This window comes from Meleagris gallopavo, chromosome 2 (assembly GCF_000146605.3).
Source record: "Meleagris gallopavo isolate NT-WF06-2002-E0010 breed Aviagen turkey brand Nicholas breeding stock chromosome 2, Turkey_5.1, whole genome shotgun sequence".
Taxonomy (NCBI): Eukaryota; Metazoa; Chordata; class Aves; order Galliformes; family Phasianidae; genus Meleagris; species Meleagris gallopavo.
In genome coordinates, this window is record NC_015012.2 from 65,303,658 (window position 1) to 65,319,245 (window position 15,588).

The following is a 15,588-nucleotide window of genomic DNA, read 5'->3' on the forward strand; positions in this document are numbered from 1 at the left end:
GTTCTAAGACTTCTGTAAGCGCTTAGACTGATTATTGTTTGGAAACCCCCTTCATTCCTCGCATATAGGAACATCCCATGTCTAAAGCTCCCTCTACTAGAGGGAAGGGAAGAGCAAATGTAACAGTGGAGTAGGCTTGGATGGGAAAAATGTTCAGTTGCTGATTACTGTAAAGTTTGAAAGGCATTTTCTGTTGTTTCCCTTACCAGATGTTTCCTATTCCCAGATGAATGATGTCACAAGTCTTAAAATGATGGGTTAAATTTCAGTGAACTAATTTGAGTGGCTAATCAGAAAGACCCCTTTGGGATTTGATGTTACAGAGGCAGATAAACTGCAGTTCTGAAAATCAGGACCTCCAGAGGAAAGTGCTCAGGGTCAGGAGATCATAAGCATCTTCTGGTTTTAAAAACAAGGAACTGAAATTTTGGAGCATGAGTTCAGCCCTCATGTGACAGCAGATGTGATTAATTATTGTATACATGCCTCTTTTGAGGTCATTGTGCTGCAGGAAGACATAGAGAAAATTATTTGCACGCTTTTATTTTTAATATTTAAAATATTTCTAATACTTTTACAAACCCGCTTTAGCATGAGTGTTACGGTTTTTGTTGTCTCCTGACTGGGAGCGCTGTAACATGGGCCTTGGCATGTCCCTTGTGTTACCAGGGCAGGCTACCAAAGAGCCTGTTACCGTGGCTAATTTGGCTTTATTAGCCCAAGTGATATCAACCTGAATAAAGAGGGGAGCTCCTGCAGGGAGAAGTGCTGAGATAGACCACACCTAAGGTGTGTCTCTTGTAATGAATTAGATTGAAATAACCTTGCTTACCTTCCAGTGATAGTCTGGCCAAGATAGAGTTAAAAAAATTAGATCTTGGGTATGCTGAGGTCTTTCATAACTAAAAAAATGTTTTTCAGATGCTGGCTGAAAGCATCCAACATCCAGGAACTCAAGCTTTGGAATTGAAACTAAGGTACGTGAGGGGTTAGAGTTGAATACAACTGAAACTTATTTTCCGCTGTTTGTGTTAGAGGGTGCACCAAGACACTCACTGTGGATCATGCTACTCCAGAGCCACCCCCTTCCTACAGCACTCATCTATCTTTGTTTAAAAACAAGCAGGTCCTGCCTTTTGCGATCTCCAGCGAGGTGATATGGGAACTACTAGGAGTACTGAACGCTGCAAGAAAGGACATTAGGCATGGTATTTACAGAGCTTCACATACTGCACTGTTTGCTGGGATGTGCCTCTCTATTCCCTTTCTTCCAGTTTCTGTGGTCTCCTGGAACAGCTGGCTTAGTTCTGCTTGCCTTCCTTGCTGGCTGTAGGGCAAAATCAGCCTCACCAGCTTGTAGTTGATTATGTGAAAGGGGCCTCCCTACTGTTAAGGGCAGTGGAAGCCAGCAAAGGGGAATCTGTGCTCTGCCTCTTCCTCTCTCCCTGGGCTGAAAGTTACATGGAGTTTTACTCCGTCATGGACACTGACTCCAGGGCAAACAGAAGAGTCCTGACCTCACCCAACTGTTCTCTCATGCAATGAAATACTGTAAACATAGACTGCCTGTACGTGATGATTCTCGGTAAACTAAACATAGCTAATACAAAAGATGTGCAAGGCCTTCTGGAATCTGTTCAGCAAAGAAGCAGAGAGCTGAAAATCTCACTAGCAAACACTTAATTTACATGCTTCTGATTTTGAAAAGAAGCTCAGAAAATACCCATGGAACTCATGCAGCCTTTTCCCTTAATTCCTATGTGGTCACTAAAGCAATAGTTGTCCTGTTGAGGAAAAAAAAAAAACAAAAAACAAAAAACTGTATTTCCAGCATGTGTTCACAGCATACATATCCCACCCCAGCTAACTAACAACAGTTCCAGAGGCTGAGAGCACTGGAAGAGTTTTGTTGCCAATAGCTCGAGTGTTGCTTTCTGCACTCACCGTTTGTTTTTTCTTGCCCTCACACCTCATCCTTCATGCCAGTAACCCAGTCAGGTGACATAACCAGCTTAAGTGATCTGGGACTTGGAGTAACTCTGCAGAAAGGTGTTGCAATTTCTTGCACTCCTTAGCTGGCGCTGTGCTGCAATGATGGTAGGAAGAAGCAGAAACTGATCAGTGTAGGTACCAGTGATGAGAGAAAAGGGCTTAGCAGAGTATTTTTCTTTGATGTTTGAAGAGCTGCTACAAACCACTGTCGTGGTCCTGTTACTGTGCCTATTCCTATTTATTGTTTCACTTCTTTTCCTAGTTTTGTTATGGACTGTTTGTTTGTAAATTCCTTGGTGAGATCTGTAGGGGGTGGGGGCTGTTGTTTTTCTGCCAGAAATATTTGGACATGGCCTTCAAACATTCTATTGTCTCAACCTTCTTGCTTTATGATTTTTTTTCCTACTCCTACTTTCACTATTTACTGTTTGTTTGTTTGTTTTTTCTGATTCATTGTGGAATCACAATTTGACAGCCATGGAAACAATGCAGTATTATTCACTTACCAATGGGAACTCCCTTCTTAGACAAGTTACTGCTTTATAAATCTTGATAGGATGGCCTTTGCCTTCTTTTCACAGACTTCTTGTGGACTAAGTAAGTTCAACTCCTTACTTCTATTTTTTAGGAACAGGGAGGCATCGATTATTAATTCTAACCAAGTGTAAATTAAAAAAAAAGTATTTTATTGATGGTAATTCCCTCTCCTATCTCTTTAAGCTTTCATACCATCACTAGTTTTCCTTTCTATGTCTGAAGCAGACAGTGGATAAAGATTCTAATGAAAATAGTTGTCAGCACGACAAATGCCAAGTATTGAAAGAGCATGCAAAAAAGCACGGGGTAAAATATTAGCAACTCATATATCCATGTTGACCTTTGTCCCTTAATGCCAGAAGTTTCTGTGCTACTTGAAAGCTGCATATTGAGAAATAAATCATTTTTTATTAACTCTACCATCACAGCACAAATATAGCCCTTATAGCACAGTGTGTGAAATGAAAGAAAAAGCCCTTGTTACATGCAGGGATAGGAATGCATTGCGGGGATTTTAAAAGGATTGGTGTAGACAAGCTAAACCATTTCCTTCAAGCCTCTAAGATAACAAGCCTTCTGGAAAAAGTTCTAATCAAATACCAGGCCAAATAATGTGGACGTATAATGGCTGCTCTGAAAGTAATGTTTACTATTTTATGATGTTGGCCCATGATGTCGGAGGCAGATGTTGGTGTTATGACAGTAGAAGTTGAACTTTCCCACCAATATTCAGTTACATGTTGTTGCCATTCTGTCAGACTGCCCCTCTGCTGCCATTTGTCACAGGGCATCTGACAGTGTGGTGTGACATGGAAGCAAAGGTGTGTCATTAAATTCCTCCATGTGGAAAAAAAATGGCATCCATTAACATTCATTGATGCTTTTAGCATCACTGTACCTAAATTTTGATCTTTAGTGTAGTTCCTAAATCTTGTAAGAAGCGATTATACTGGCAATCTACTGAACACATACCTACTTAAAGTAGGCCATAATAAAAGCTGATCTGTGTTTTAAAAGGCTTCTCAAACATCTTCTGGCAGATGCATTCTCATTCTGAGACTTATCTTGTTTCACTACTCTGAACCTGTTGAAAGTACATACTCAAGTCTTGAATTTTAAAAAATAAAAGTTTACTTTTCTTCCCTTTTTGCAAACTGCATCTAGTCAAAGGCTATTTCTGCTTCTTGTGCAAATTGTTTTTGCTTTAAAGTCATAATTAAATATTTTCTATGGGGCTAAAGATAGGTATTTTTTATAACAGAAATTGTGGGTTTGAATTCTCCCAGGAAGAACATAAAGAAATAGTTTCTTGTATCCTGTGTGAACTACACAGGAACTACTGACCAATGAAAGGAGAAATATATGTTCACATCTATTCACGTCCTGTAGATGTTCACATGGGATACCTAAGGCTAAAGACTCTCCTAGAAGACAAAAAAGGAACCTGACCAGCTCTTAGGTGTTCACCTTCTCTGAATGTTCTCCACAAATCTGAATTCTGAAATCCACCCTACTTCTACACTTTGGGGTTTGTAAGATTAGATACTATATTAGCATAGATTTTGAAGATCATAGGATGCTTAGATTCCTACGAATGATTCTTATTCCTCTGTGTATAGAATAGCAACAAAGTTTATTACAAAGCATCTTACTTGATACATTTGTGTCTGTACTATTGCCACTATTTCCCTCCCCAGCACATCTGCCAGAACTCACTCAACTTAGAGCTTCCTAAATGAAGCTCTTGTGGTGGTGGTACATTGGCAGTGCAGAACATGGACAGGACCTCACAGAGTTGTCCAGTATCTTCAGGCATCACTCATGAAGTGAACGTGCTGGCTGTCCTGCCTTTAAGAGTATAAATCTTTGTATCTTTTTAAAAAGGGTAGGACTGGAAACGTGGACATTATTGAAGGATCTATAAGTATATGGTATGTAAGCATTGAATCCAGGAGTGAGGACAAGGACATTGCTGTACCGCCTTTGGAATGAGGTGCTGCATAATCACACTGGATGATGTTCTTCCGAGTTAAGTTCTGCTGAAGGAGAGGACTTGTTCACTGTGGAACAATGTAAAAATGGCTAATCTGTATTTAGTTGTAAAAATGCCGTCTCCATGTAGTTCTGTAGCTGTGCATATCTATTGGCATTCTATTGTCCAGCTGATTATTCAGTTCATGTTTTGTACCATAAACATAGGTCTTCGCTGATTAATTAACAGAAACAGATTTCTGAAAATGTCTCCTTCTAAAAATCACTGCAATACTTCTGCTGATAGTCTGTAATCCTTCTTCTCTTATCCAAGGAATTATCATGCTAAAGGAAATGCGTTATTATTTTAAGATTTTTAACTCAATGTTGGACCAAGATTGAGCAACTCTTAATTATCTGCCAATATGACTCCCACCAGGTTTAAATCTACTTGAGGGACACATACATTATTTTAGTATAGATGATGTTCTGCGTTAACTGATCACACTGGTTCTAGGTATTAATCTGAAAAAATAAAAATAAAATTCAAAACTAAGTAGCTGAGTAATACAATAACTACAGTGAAACATCTTTCAAAAAGTCAAGCAGAGATGAGGAAGAAGTGCCTCATTCAGGAAGTGGTGGTAAAAGTACACTGAGCAAAAGTCACTGGGAAAAATTCTAAGCTGATATAGGTATATAACAGCTTACATCTATGTAAAAACCCAGCTATACTGCTGTCAGTCCTACTGAATCCTTGTTATTACTATACAGCATTCACAAGAGGAGAAAGCATATTGGCACATTTACTTGCTGTATTATTATTTACAAGCTAATTTCAAGTATACGAGGCTTTGTCACTTTGATAGCAGAGTCTGGATGTATTCTCCATAGAAGACAGCAAAGCTGTATCCAAGGTTTTCAATGGGAAGAGAGTGTTCTGCCACATGCTTCAAAGCTAGGTCAAACATTTTTTATTATTCCCACCCCCTGCCCCACTCTCGATACATTACACCCTCCATCTGAAAGCAAAGGCATTTAGTTCTGGTATCAGTTCTGTCTCCCGTATTCTCTCACTGTTATTGTATGGAGACATTTTCTTACATGTGTAAAGTATATGGATGTGTCTATTTCAGCTCACTAGATTTTGAATCCTGAATGATTGCCTGTGCTTTTTCATTGAAAGACCATTGTAGGTCAGGGTTGTTAAGGCCTAGATGGAAGACATTATCTTCTTCCTCTTTGTATGACTTCTTTTGTTTGCTTACTTTTGTTTGGTTGTTTTTTGCTTTTGGATACTTTTACTTAATATGATAATTGACTGCAGATAACTTGAGATATTTTCAAAATATTCTTTCAGAATATTTCAGTCTTTTTGTAGAACTGATGTACATGTTGGATGTATAGATAATGTTTTCCTGTCATACTAAAATAAGGCCATGAGTGTGCATATGTGTGTTGCTCATGCAGGGTACCTCATGATTACCTTCAGTTCACTTTACATGTGAGTTTGAACTATGCTGGTTCAGAAGAAATATCAGTCTGTATAGAAAGTATGCTATCTGTTTTGAGGACAAGTGACATATATTTGCTTGTCAGGACAATAACCCACTTACCTGCAGACACCATCATTCCTTCCGTCAGTGCTAGCGCATTTCTTTCTCACATGAGGACTTTGCAAGTAATTCAGGAACTCTGCAAATGTCAAAGCTTCTAGCTGTCTTATGCATATGCAAAATGTGATTTTTCCTCTTCTAAACCAATTTACATTACATTACATTACATTAAATCTTAGTCTTGGCAGAATCCCTAAAAATGTCACTTTCCTCGTCTGCTTTTTTTTTTCCTTTGGTTGGTGGTTGTAATTCCTTAAATCTTTGGCATTCAGGGCTTTGCCAATCTATCTGATCCTCTCTGTTTTCTTTGCCAAAGAAAACACAGCATCCTGCTTGATTGCCTGCTGACGTAGCACATGCTGTATATTACCTTCTGCAACATGGGAAATCAGGATTTTTATGTTTTTGGAAGACCTGGGTTTTCTGTAACTTCATACATATATCTATTTCCAGATCCTGATAATCATGCTCTAGCATTACAGAAGAAGCACATCCTCAATCAAATTTATTCACTGAGCCTGATATTAAAGAGTTCATGGAGAAGTTACACAGTTCCATATGTATGATTGTGTATTTGCAGGATGAAGTTTGATTCTATGAAATGTAAGATATGATGACTTTCCTTTTTGGGATAATTGAACATCTCTACAATTTTGTATTGTTCTGTTGTGTTTCTTCTTGAAAATAGAGGTATTAGTGCTCTGAAGCTGACCAACATACTGAAATATAACCTGTACTGGATGTTTTCTACTTGATATTTGACCTATTTGCAGAGCACATCATAGCTTAAAATGCAACATTGATATCCATGTTTATAATCTCAATTAAAGTAGCAGAATCTAGAATTCTATTGCAAAATTTTTTATCTCATTCATTTTTCTTCATACTTTCAAAAATATTTCACAGTCCTTTCCTGATTTGAAGCCAATTATTATCAGTTTTTTCCACAATCCCTGCAAACCTTCAACTTGCCATTTCAAGGGTATCGGTTAGACATGCATCAGCTTACACATTTCAGACCTCTGTACACAACAAAGCTACTCTCTTTTTTTCATTGCAGATACCGTTACCTGATAGGCTTATCCAGTCTCACAGTCCTCAGTTAAGCTCTTAGTCACGTCAGCTGTTTCTAGAATTTTTTTTTATTATTCCACTTGAAAAGTAGGTCATTCAGAGCTACAGTAAGATAAAGTTTTTCAGATCTTGTTCCACAAGTGTGTCACTTAAAATTGACTGAAACCATTTCGAGCACTTCCAAAAAGTTAAAACTGTGCTGAGTAGTCAAATACTTTGTAAAAAATATTTCATACTTTTATTTTGAAGTCTCTTCTTTCACAGTAATCTTATTACCTTTAAATGAGGTTTGAATTCAGAAATAAATCTGACTTAGTGGAATGTATTACCTGTATAATTTCCTATTGACAACACAAAGCAATTTTATTTGACTGTTTTTAAGGTTGGCTACACACAAACACACCCACAAATATATGTATTCATATATGTTCACTTTGAGTAATGAATGACAAAATAAACTCAATGATCTTCAGCAAAGCTCTGGTGCCAGTCCTGCTGTGGGAGGCTGTAGGCTTGTCATCTCTTTCCCTCCAACTCTGGAGTCACTCCTGGTTCTTTTCTCTTAACTAAGGTTAGGACAGGTCTCTGCACAGCATCAGCCATGTGGGGATCTTTATAAGGGTAAATATAATGGAGTATTATATGCAAGGTATGAGCATATGGGTATGGAAATATTTGTGCAATCTCTTCTGTGTTCCAGGTTGCTGTTCATCATTGACTGCATACAACAACATGAAGCCATTGTCAAACTGGCCCACCTCTCGTGTGGAAGGCAGGTACGTGAATTAATAACACTCAACACGCACTATGTAATGCAGCTGAAAATCTGTACCCACATCTGCAGTAGGAGCTTTCCTTGAATAAGGAAAGGAATGCTTGTATGGATACACATATAGTTTTACTGTTGTACGAGCAGCTGAAAAAGATAATGATCTCACGGGAGAAGAGCAAAATTCACTTGAAGTAAGTTTCATGGGAGAAACTTGAGTAGTCCTCCAGGATCTGGCTAAAGCGCGTTCATTTATTGTAAGCATAATTTATTGGATAGATTTAATATTTTCAGGTGCAGTGAGACTTTGAGCTTTATAATGCTAAAGTAGATCGTGCTTCTTTTTAGCAAAAGAAAGGGGAAAAAGCTCAATATAAACCTCATTCTTCTCTTGAACATTTAAAAGCCTGTCTGGAAAAGGGTGAGCACAGAAGACACATTTAGTTGATTATTATGCTCTTCACAAGAGTGTAATAGATTTGTACTTCGGGAACCATGCTGACTTCTGGGAATGGCAGAGTAAATGACAATGAGAGTATTGGATGCTGCAGTAATACAAGTATCCAAAATAGTATGGGCAGAACATCTGTTCTTACTGAAAATAAAAGCGGAGCACAGGCCTACCAAGAAAGGAAAATATTTTAACAGTTTCTAGGAAAGTAGCAAGCAAAATATATTCAAACAAATATTCACTTCAGGAGAAGTGAAAGTAGCTATAATTGCAGTAGTCTTCATGCATAGCTAAGATCAAATGAAAAATGTGCTATAGCATCCTATCCTGAGTATTTAACCCCTAAATGCATAGTGGTGCAGTCCTGCCATGGTGGACAGCCACCCACACAGCATGCTGGATGAAGGTCAGGATGCTGAAGATGTCCCTCATCAGCAAGACACACATCTCTTTGCTGAGTCTTAAAAGGTTTCATGCCGCTACAGCAGGCTAAGAGGCAGACATGATGCTTGGTGTTGCTCTGTGGTGCCCATGAGTGTCACAATGTCACCTGTTTTTTTGAGATTTCATGGAAGTACTGAATCTTTCAGTCTGTAGCTGACTCCTGCAGATGCTAATCAGTGCATTGTGCAGTGGCTGAGTCTGTGCTTTCCGACCTGATCAATGGCTTGCTAAATCCTTCCTGATGTGGAGTTGTCCTACATATGACTTGCAGATAGCTTAGTAACATTATTCGTGGAGAAGTCACACAAACATTATGTCCCAGTTGTTTCATAATGTGTCCCAGCTTTACGTCTCTGTTATTTGAAAAACCTTTAACTTTCTGTTCATGATCTGTTTCTGTCACTTCAAATAATAGTGCAGTAGTAAACAAGTTCTCTCTCACATCAGTGTGTGAGAGAACACATGGGAAAAGCACAGGAACATGTTTTTCATTAATTAAAAATGCCCAGAATTCCAGAAAACAATGAGCTAATAAAAAATCAAATGATAGCATGATAATTCTTTGAAAACAAGTCATATCTAAAATCTTATTTGTTTTGTTTGTTTCAGTGAATCACAGAATCACAGAATGGCCTGGGTTGAAAAGGACCACAATGATCATCTAGTTTCAACCCCCCTGCTATGTGCAGGGTCACCAACCACCAGACCAGGCTGCCCAGAGCCACATCCAGCCTGGCTTTGAATGCCTCCAAGGATGGGGCATCCACAGCCTCCTTGGGCAACCTGTTCCAGTGTGTCGCCACCAACTCTGTGAAGAACTTCCTCTTAATATCTAACTTAAGCCTCCCCTATCTTATTTTAAAACCATTCCCCCTTGTCCTATCACTATCAACCCATCAAATCTATAGCACAGATAACTTTGTCCACCTGATTGTTGCCTTGGCTTGGGAAATGAGCACTATAAGCTCTGGAATTAATCTGTGCCATAACATTAGAAATGGGTGTTACCATCTCTCTTCTAACTCTACATGTAAGCATTTGCAAAAATCCCCATAGTTCTTATACAGATATCGTTAGTTTAACACTCTTAATTCCTACATTTTTTTCCATGAAAAAGCCTGGTGGTTCCCATTCTGCTGGAGGCAAAACAGCCTAGCATTCAGTTGTGAGGAGCACCTTAATGTTCACTGTACACCTACATCTTAGTGAGCCATTACCCTACTGGGATATATTCAAAGTTACTCACACACAAAGTGGTGAGAAATCAATGACATTTTGCACTCATCCTGCCATTATTTAAATGTTTAATGCCTTTAAGTTTGCACAGTGCAGACTGAAGTTAGCTCTCTTGCTGGAACTGTAGTACATTCATTCTCTCCTTTTGACATAAGTCTACTTTACACAAAGTACCCAATCGCTTCTTGGAACAAAACTGGAATCCAAGCTTCCCTTATGCATTCAGTAACGAGCAAGCTGCTAAAGTTCATCTATGCACTTAGCCACATGAATTGAAATTGTCTCATTTGCAAATGAGAAGTGCAGTAGTTAGACATACACAGTAAGAAGGCTGGTTATCTAATGTCTACATAAAGAGGCTTTCATTCCTCACAGTTGCTGAAGGGGTGATGAAATTATTCATAAAGATCTTTAGACATAAGAAAAGAATGTATGAAGGCTGCTCCAGAAATAATACCTCTTGTTTTCACGCTGACCCATGACATCAGAGGCATGTTGGTGGTATGGCAGTAAATGTTGAACCTTCCCACCAATATTCCGTTACATTTCGTCAGTTTCCATGGAAATAAAAAGGAGGCATTACTTTCAGAGCAACCTTTGTTCGTGTGATACTGAATGGGGACTTACAGGTAAATCAGTATTAAAATGTATGAGCCCAATTAGTTTCTTATGCTGATTAAAATTTAGAAAAAAAACAATTTGAAAATCCAGTGACATTATTTGTAATTAAAATGTGCCAGGCCACATAGATGCAAGGAAACTGAATCATTACCATTGACTGGCTGTCAAACTTACCAAAAAGTCTGAGAAATTGATTTGTTATTTTGTTTTCAAGAAACATATAATTGATATCTGCAGTTTTCTCACTAGGAGACTGTCCTCAGTGTTTGAAGAATAACATCAAGTTTTGAAAAAAGCTGACAGTTTCAATAGTTCCTTAGAAGCATCCCCAGAATGCACAATCTTCACACTTTAAAGAGCTTGTTGCTGTTCCCCTTTTATTTGTGTAAGCAGAAACAAACATTTAAACTATAATCACAAACCCTGTTTTAGGCACGTTCCAACAGAGGATTTATTTTTATCGCTTCTTTTCTTTTTTCCCCACATAAAAGCTGTTTACGTGTAGGTGACAGGAGATGTTCCACATCTGTACAACTCTGAATAGACATCAGAGGAGCATTTCAAAGATTTCAGTAACTATCAAGTTTTACTTACTATGGCCTTTCAAACTGTGTGAAAATGAAGAAGGTTGAGGCAGACTATAAGGGGTTTTTTTGGTTGTTGTTATTTGTTTGCTTTATTGTCTTTGTCCCATCACTTCTCTCCCTCCATCCCTTTTGTTTTTTATGGAAATAGAGAAGGGTAAAGTTACTCTTAAATAAGCGCTGGTAGATCAAAGCTCTGTTCTCCTGAACATCAGGAACTGCAGATGGCAGCTGAGCATACAGAGATGTTGAAGAGAATCACAAACCTGCATACATAGAAACATTAAAAATAAAAATGAAATGTAGTAGCTATCATTTAATAACAAGAGCTCAAAGTAAAATCCTCAGTGTTGGTGGTGGAGAAGGATGAAATTCTAAGCAGCTGAGGTTGGCAGAGGTACTTGTAGCCAAGCATTGGTTGGGCAGGTACTTCCTTTTGATGGTATTCAACTTCCTGTCAAAAAGCAGCTCCAAAACTTCCAGAGATTTATATTTCTTCCACTCTGGCAGAGGGGAATAAGTATTTCAGCACTCAGGACAAACCACATTTGCAGGCAAGGGTGGAGATACTGAAGAAAAATACCACATGGCTGCGTTTACTTTATTTAGTGATCTGGTGGGAATTCAAAGGTTCTTATTATTCCCTTCACAGCAATAGGAAGCACATAGTGTTATGGATGAGATTTTAGTCATCTACATACATGTGTGAGCACACGCATTCTGCTCTTTCAATGCAGTGAAATTGGAAATGATTATTTGAGCCAGGACAGCCTTATAGTAAGAAAGCCTTTTAGGTGGACAAGTTTGAGGTTGTATTTATTATAAAATTCATAAAAGAGCTGAGAGTACACAATAGGAAAAAGAAAGCTGAAATGGAGTAAGCTTATCAACCTGGCTCTTTTCAGCAGTGCCCAGATTGTCAGAAAAATCATGTACTGAGTGACATTTTAACAGGTACAAACCCTCACAGCACTGTCAGCATTGGCATTTTATCCAACCATCTAATAGCAACTGTGACAGTTAAGCTGGAACTTGGGGAATACAGTATTTCTTGCAAACGATATGAAACTGTCTGTATATGTTGCATGAGTCTATTGAGCCTGTGCTACTAGCATTAACATTTGTGACAGAGTTTCCACACTTAAGTGAATAATGTGGCTTTAATGATTATGAAAAAACAGGTTTTGTTCCCTACCTAGAACACTAGAAGATATATGAAAGAAATTCAACTGAATAGAAATTCACTCATGCTATGCTATCAGTATTCCTGCATTCTGCTCTGTGCATCAGCCTCTTTCCTGACGATGCTGCTCTTCTCCGTGTTTCTGTGTGAGCAGACATTGCCCATGCAGCCTGAGAATGTGATCACCCAGCCATCAAATCCCTGTACAGAGATCACAGCTGGAAGAAGAATATTACAGTAGGGATTCCCTGCCCCAAGGAGTTGCCCATCTGTGTTGAGGGAAGCAGTGAAGAGGAGCATGTATTCCTCCAATAGGTGTATTTCTCATGGGAGTTACCCTGAGCTCATCCCACATATTTTACATTAATGGCTGAAAAGTCATTCATCACTGAGTTAAGAGCTCTGAGCTGTTTGCAGGAAGGATAGAATCTAACTGGCATGGGTGAATGGAGGGCATCACAGTCCATCCCTATCCCCTTGACCTTTCCAATCATCTAGACATTTACTTTTTAGAGTGTGTAACTTATATATGTGACTCCAAAAGTAATGGCTCCTATTTATTTCCATGAAAACCACAACAGATACAAAAAACACAATACTCTGTTTGATAGAGCAAATTCTCAGCTAAAAACACCATTTTTTCAACATAGTCACAACCATTATCTGTTTATTTTCACCAGTGATGAGAGAGAGCTGGCATGTCCATCAGCATGGCCATCTGGAACATGGCTTGTCTTTCATGTTACTGTCACCACTGCTGAAATGCACCATTCACAGCCCCAGTTCAACCTCACATCCACTGTTTCGCCTTCAGAAACATTCAACAAGCTTGATAAATACTGAGGGGTGCCAATTTTTCTGCATGAAGGAATTCAGTGCCACGTCTTTGCTTCACACGAACTTCCATGTCAGATGCCATTTTGTCAGACTGCTCCTCTGTTGTCATCTGTCACACAGCAACAAAATGTAACAATATTGGTGAGAAGGTTCAATCTCTACTGTCATATTGCCAACATCCGCCTCTGACATTGCTGGCCAACATCATAAAATAGGAGGTATTACTTTTGGAGCTGCCCCCTTAGTCTGCTAAACTCATACCACGTGGTGTATCTGCAGAAGGTATCATGTTGACATGGAAAGTCAAAAGAAGAGCACAGGGAATCTTCATACTTTTCCATCCAAACTGAAGAACCTCCTCCAAGCCTACCACCAACAGTCTTCAATATAAACACAACTGCAGAATAATCATCACAATTATGTTTTGGGCTTAGAAGAACAAATAGATAAATTATACTTTTGAGAAAGGAAACTTTCCTAAATGCTTTCTACAAACCTAAACACTTTCAAAACACAGCAGCTTGCAGCTGGAGGAAGAGAATGCCACAACGTTTCTGTGTAGTCATTAAGAATTATGCTAAACATTTTAGTGCAGAGAAAGTGCCACCTTCATGAAGAAAAACAAAGTTCTAAAGAAAGAACTCACAACTTTTGGAAGCACAATCAAATGGAACAGATGTTTCTGATAAGACTAAATAATTTCATACTGCAGTTATGACCTGTTCAGCTTGATGGGATTCAGCAAAGGCCAGTATTTCTGCACAGAGAGACTTCCATATGGTCATTAGTGTCTGCATTTCAAACTCAATCACAAATTCACTGAAATCAAGAAACTCTCCTCCTTTTCCGAAGGGACTGGGTTGGGACATTTTATTAAGCTGGAAACGCCAGCCAAGAATGAAGCAAAGGATTGTTAAGGATTGTTTAGGAACAAATCATAGGCACCATACAGAATTGAATCCTTGCCATTAGGAACTGTCAGCATCTTTTAAAAATCCAGAATGCATTTTTTATTTCTTTTTCTTACCTGCTCAAACATTGACTATTCTATATTCTCATATTCTGCTGATGTTGTCACCCAGCTCAGTCCTTGGAGTGATGCCATTGTGTTCCCTTTTGGCTTCATTTCCCTTACAAGGGACAGAGGAAAAAGAAGAGATAGCAACAGAAAGTAAATAACATAAAAGGACAATAATAATAAATATGTTTTTTTTCCTGTGAATCTCAGTGCCAATCAGAGAGAGGAGATAAGAAGAACTGCTGCTCCTGTCTCCAGCCATAACCCTTGCCCCAGTGGGGGCAAACAGATGGACAGTGCAGACACATCCATGTGTACAACGCAGGTGGGACAGCCATCACTTGCTTATTCTTACAGTGCATTTCTCTATGAATAGAAGTTATTTTCTTTTACAAAATATGTGGTCCTGACATTTTTCTTCTGACACAAGAGCTTCCTGCTCATAAAATTTGTTATGGTTCTCTCTCCCCTGCTTTCTACCTAAAGTAAAAGAACCAAGACAACAGAGCCTTAAGGCAGTCCACTTATCAGACCCTACAGACCTTGCTGGTGAATCCCATGAGAAATCAGAGGAAAATTCCTTTACTTGAGCCCTGCTTGCTGACTGAACATGCTGCGACCATTCCATCAGTAAGAAATGTTCTCTGGAAAAGCCACAGAACAGACAGATATTTGGACTATATACCTTCTGGTGATTAAGTTTAGTCCTTGGTTTGGTCAATCACAACTGTCCCTGAAAATAAAAAGTTATTCACAAAAGGTTTTTATTCTGCATTTATTACAGAGCAGATTTTGATATGCAGAGTACTGGTTAGAAAAACAGTCAAAGAGTGTGTTCAAGGCAGAAATAAAGATGGGTTATGTACATATTTCAAATACATAGCCATATCACGTGGCGTATCCTTTCATAGGAAAAGGGTATCAGGCTGTGATGGATAGACCAGCAGCACCAGATATTCTGTTAACAAAATGTAGCAGTGAAATAGTTAACAAGTCTGTCTTTTACACTGTCATAAGCAGACTTCATTGCTAGTGTCCCACTGAGATGAATGAAGGCAGCTTATCTCTAGTGTTATTGTTTCCATGTGTTTGGCTTCAGACTCAGGCCAGCATTCCCTCAGTTTATACTTAAAAGGTTATCTCCACAACCAGAAGAGACAGAAACTTTCTGTAAATATATGTACGTGTAAAGAGAAGGGCAAATACAGGTTAACTTCACTTATTCAATTTCAGTTTTCCTGAATTAATGTTTTGA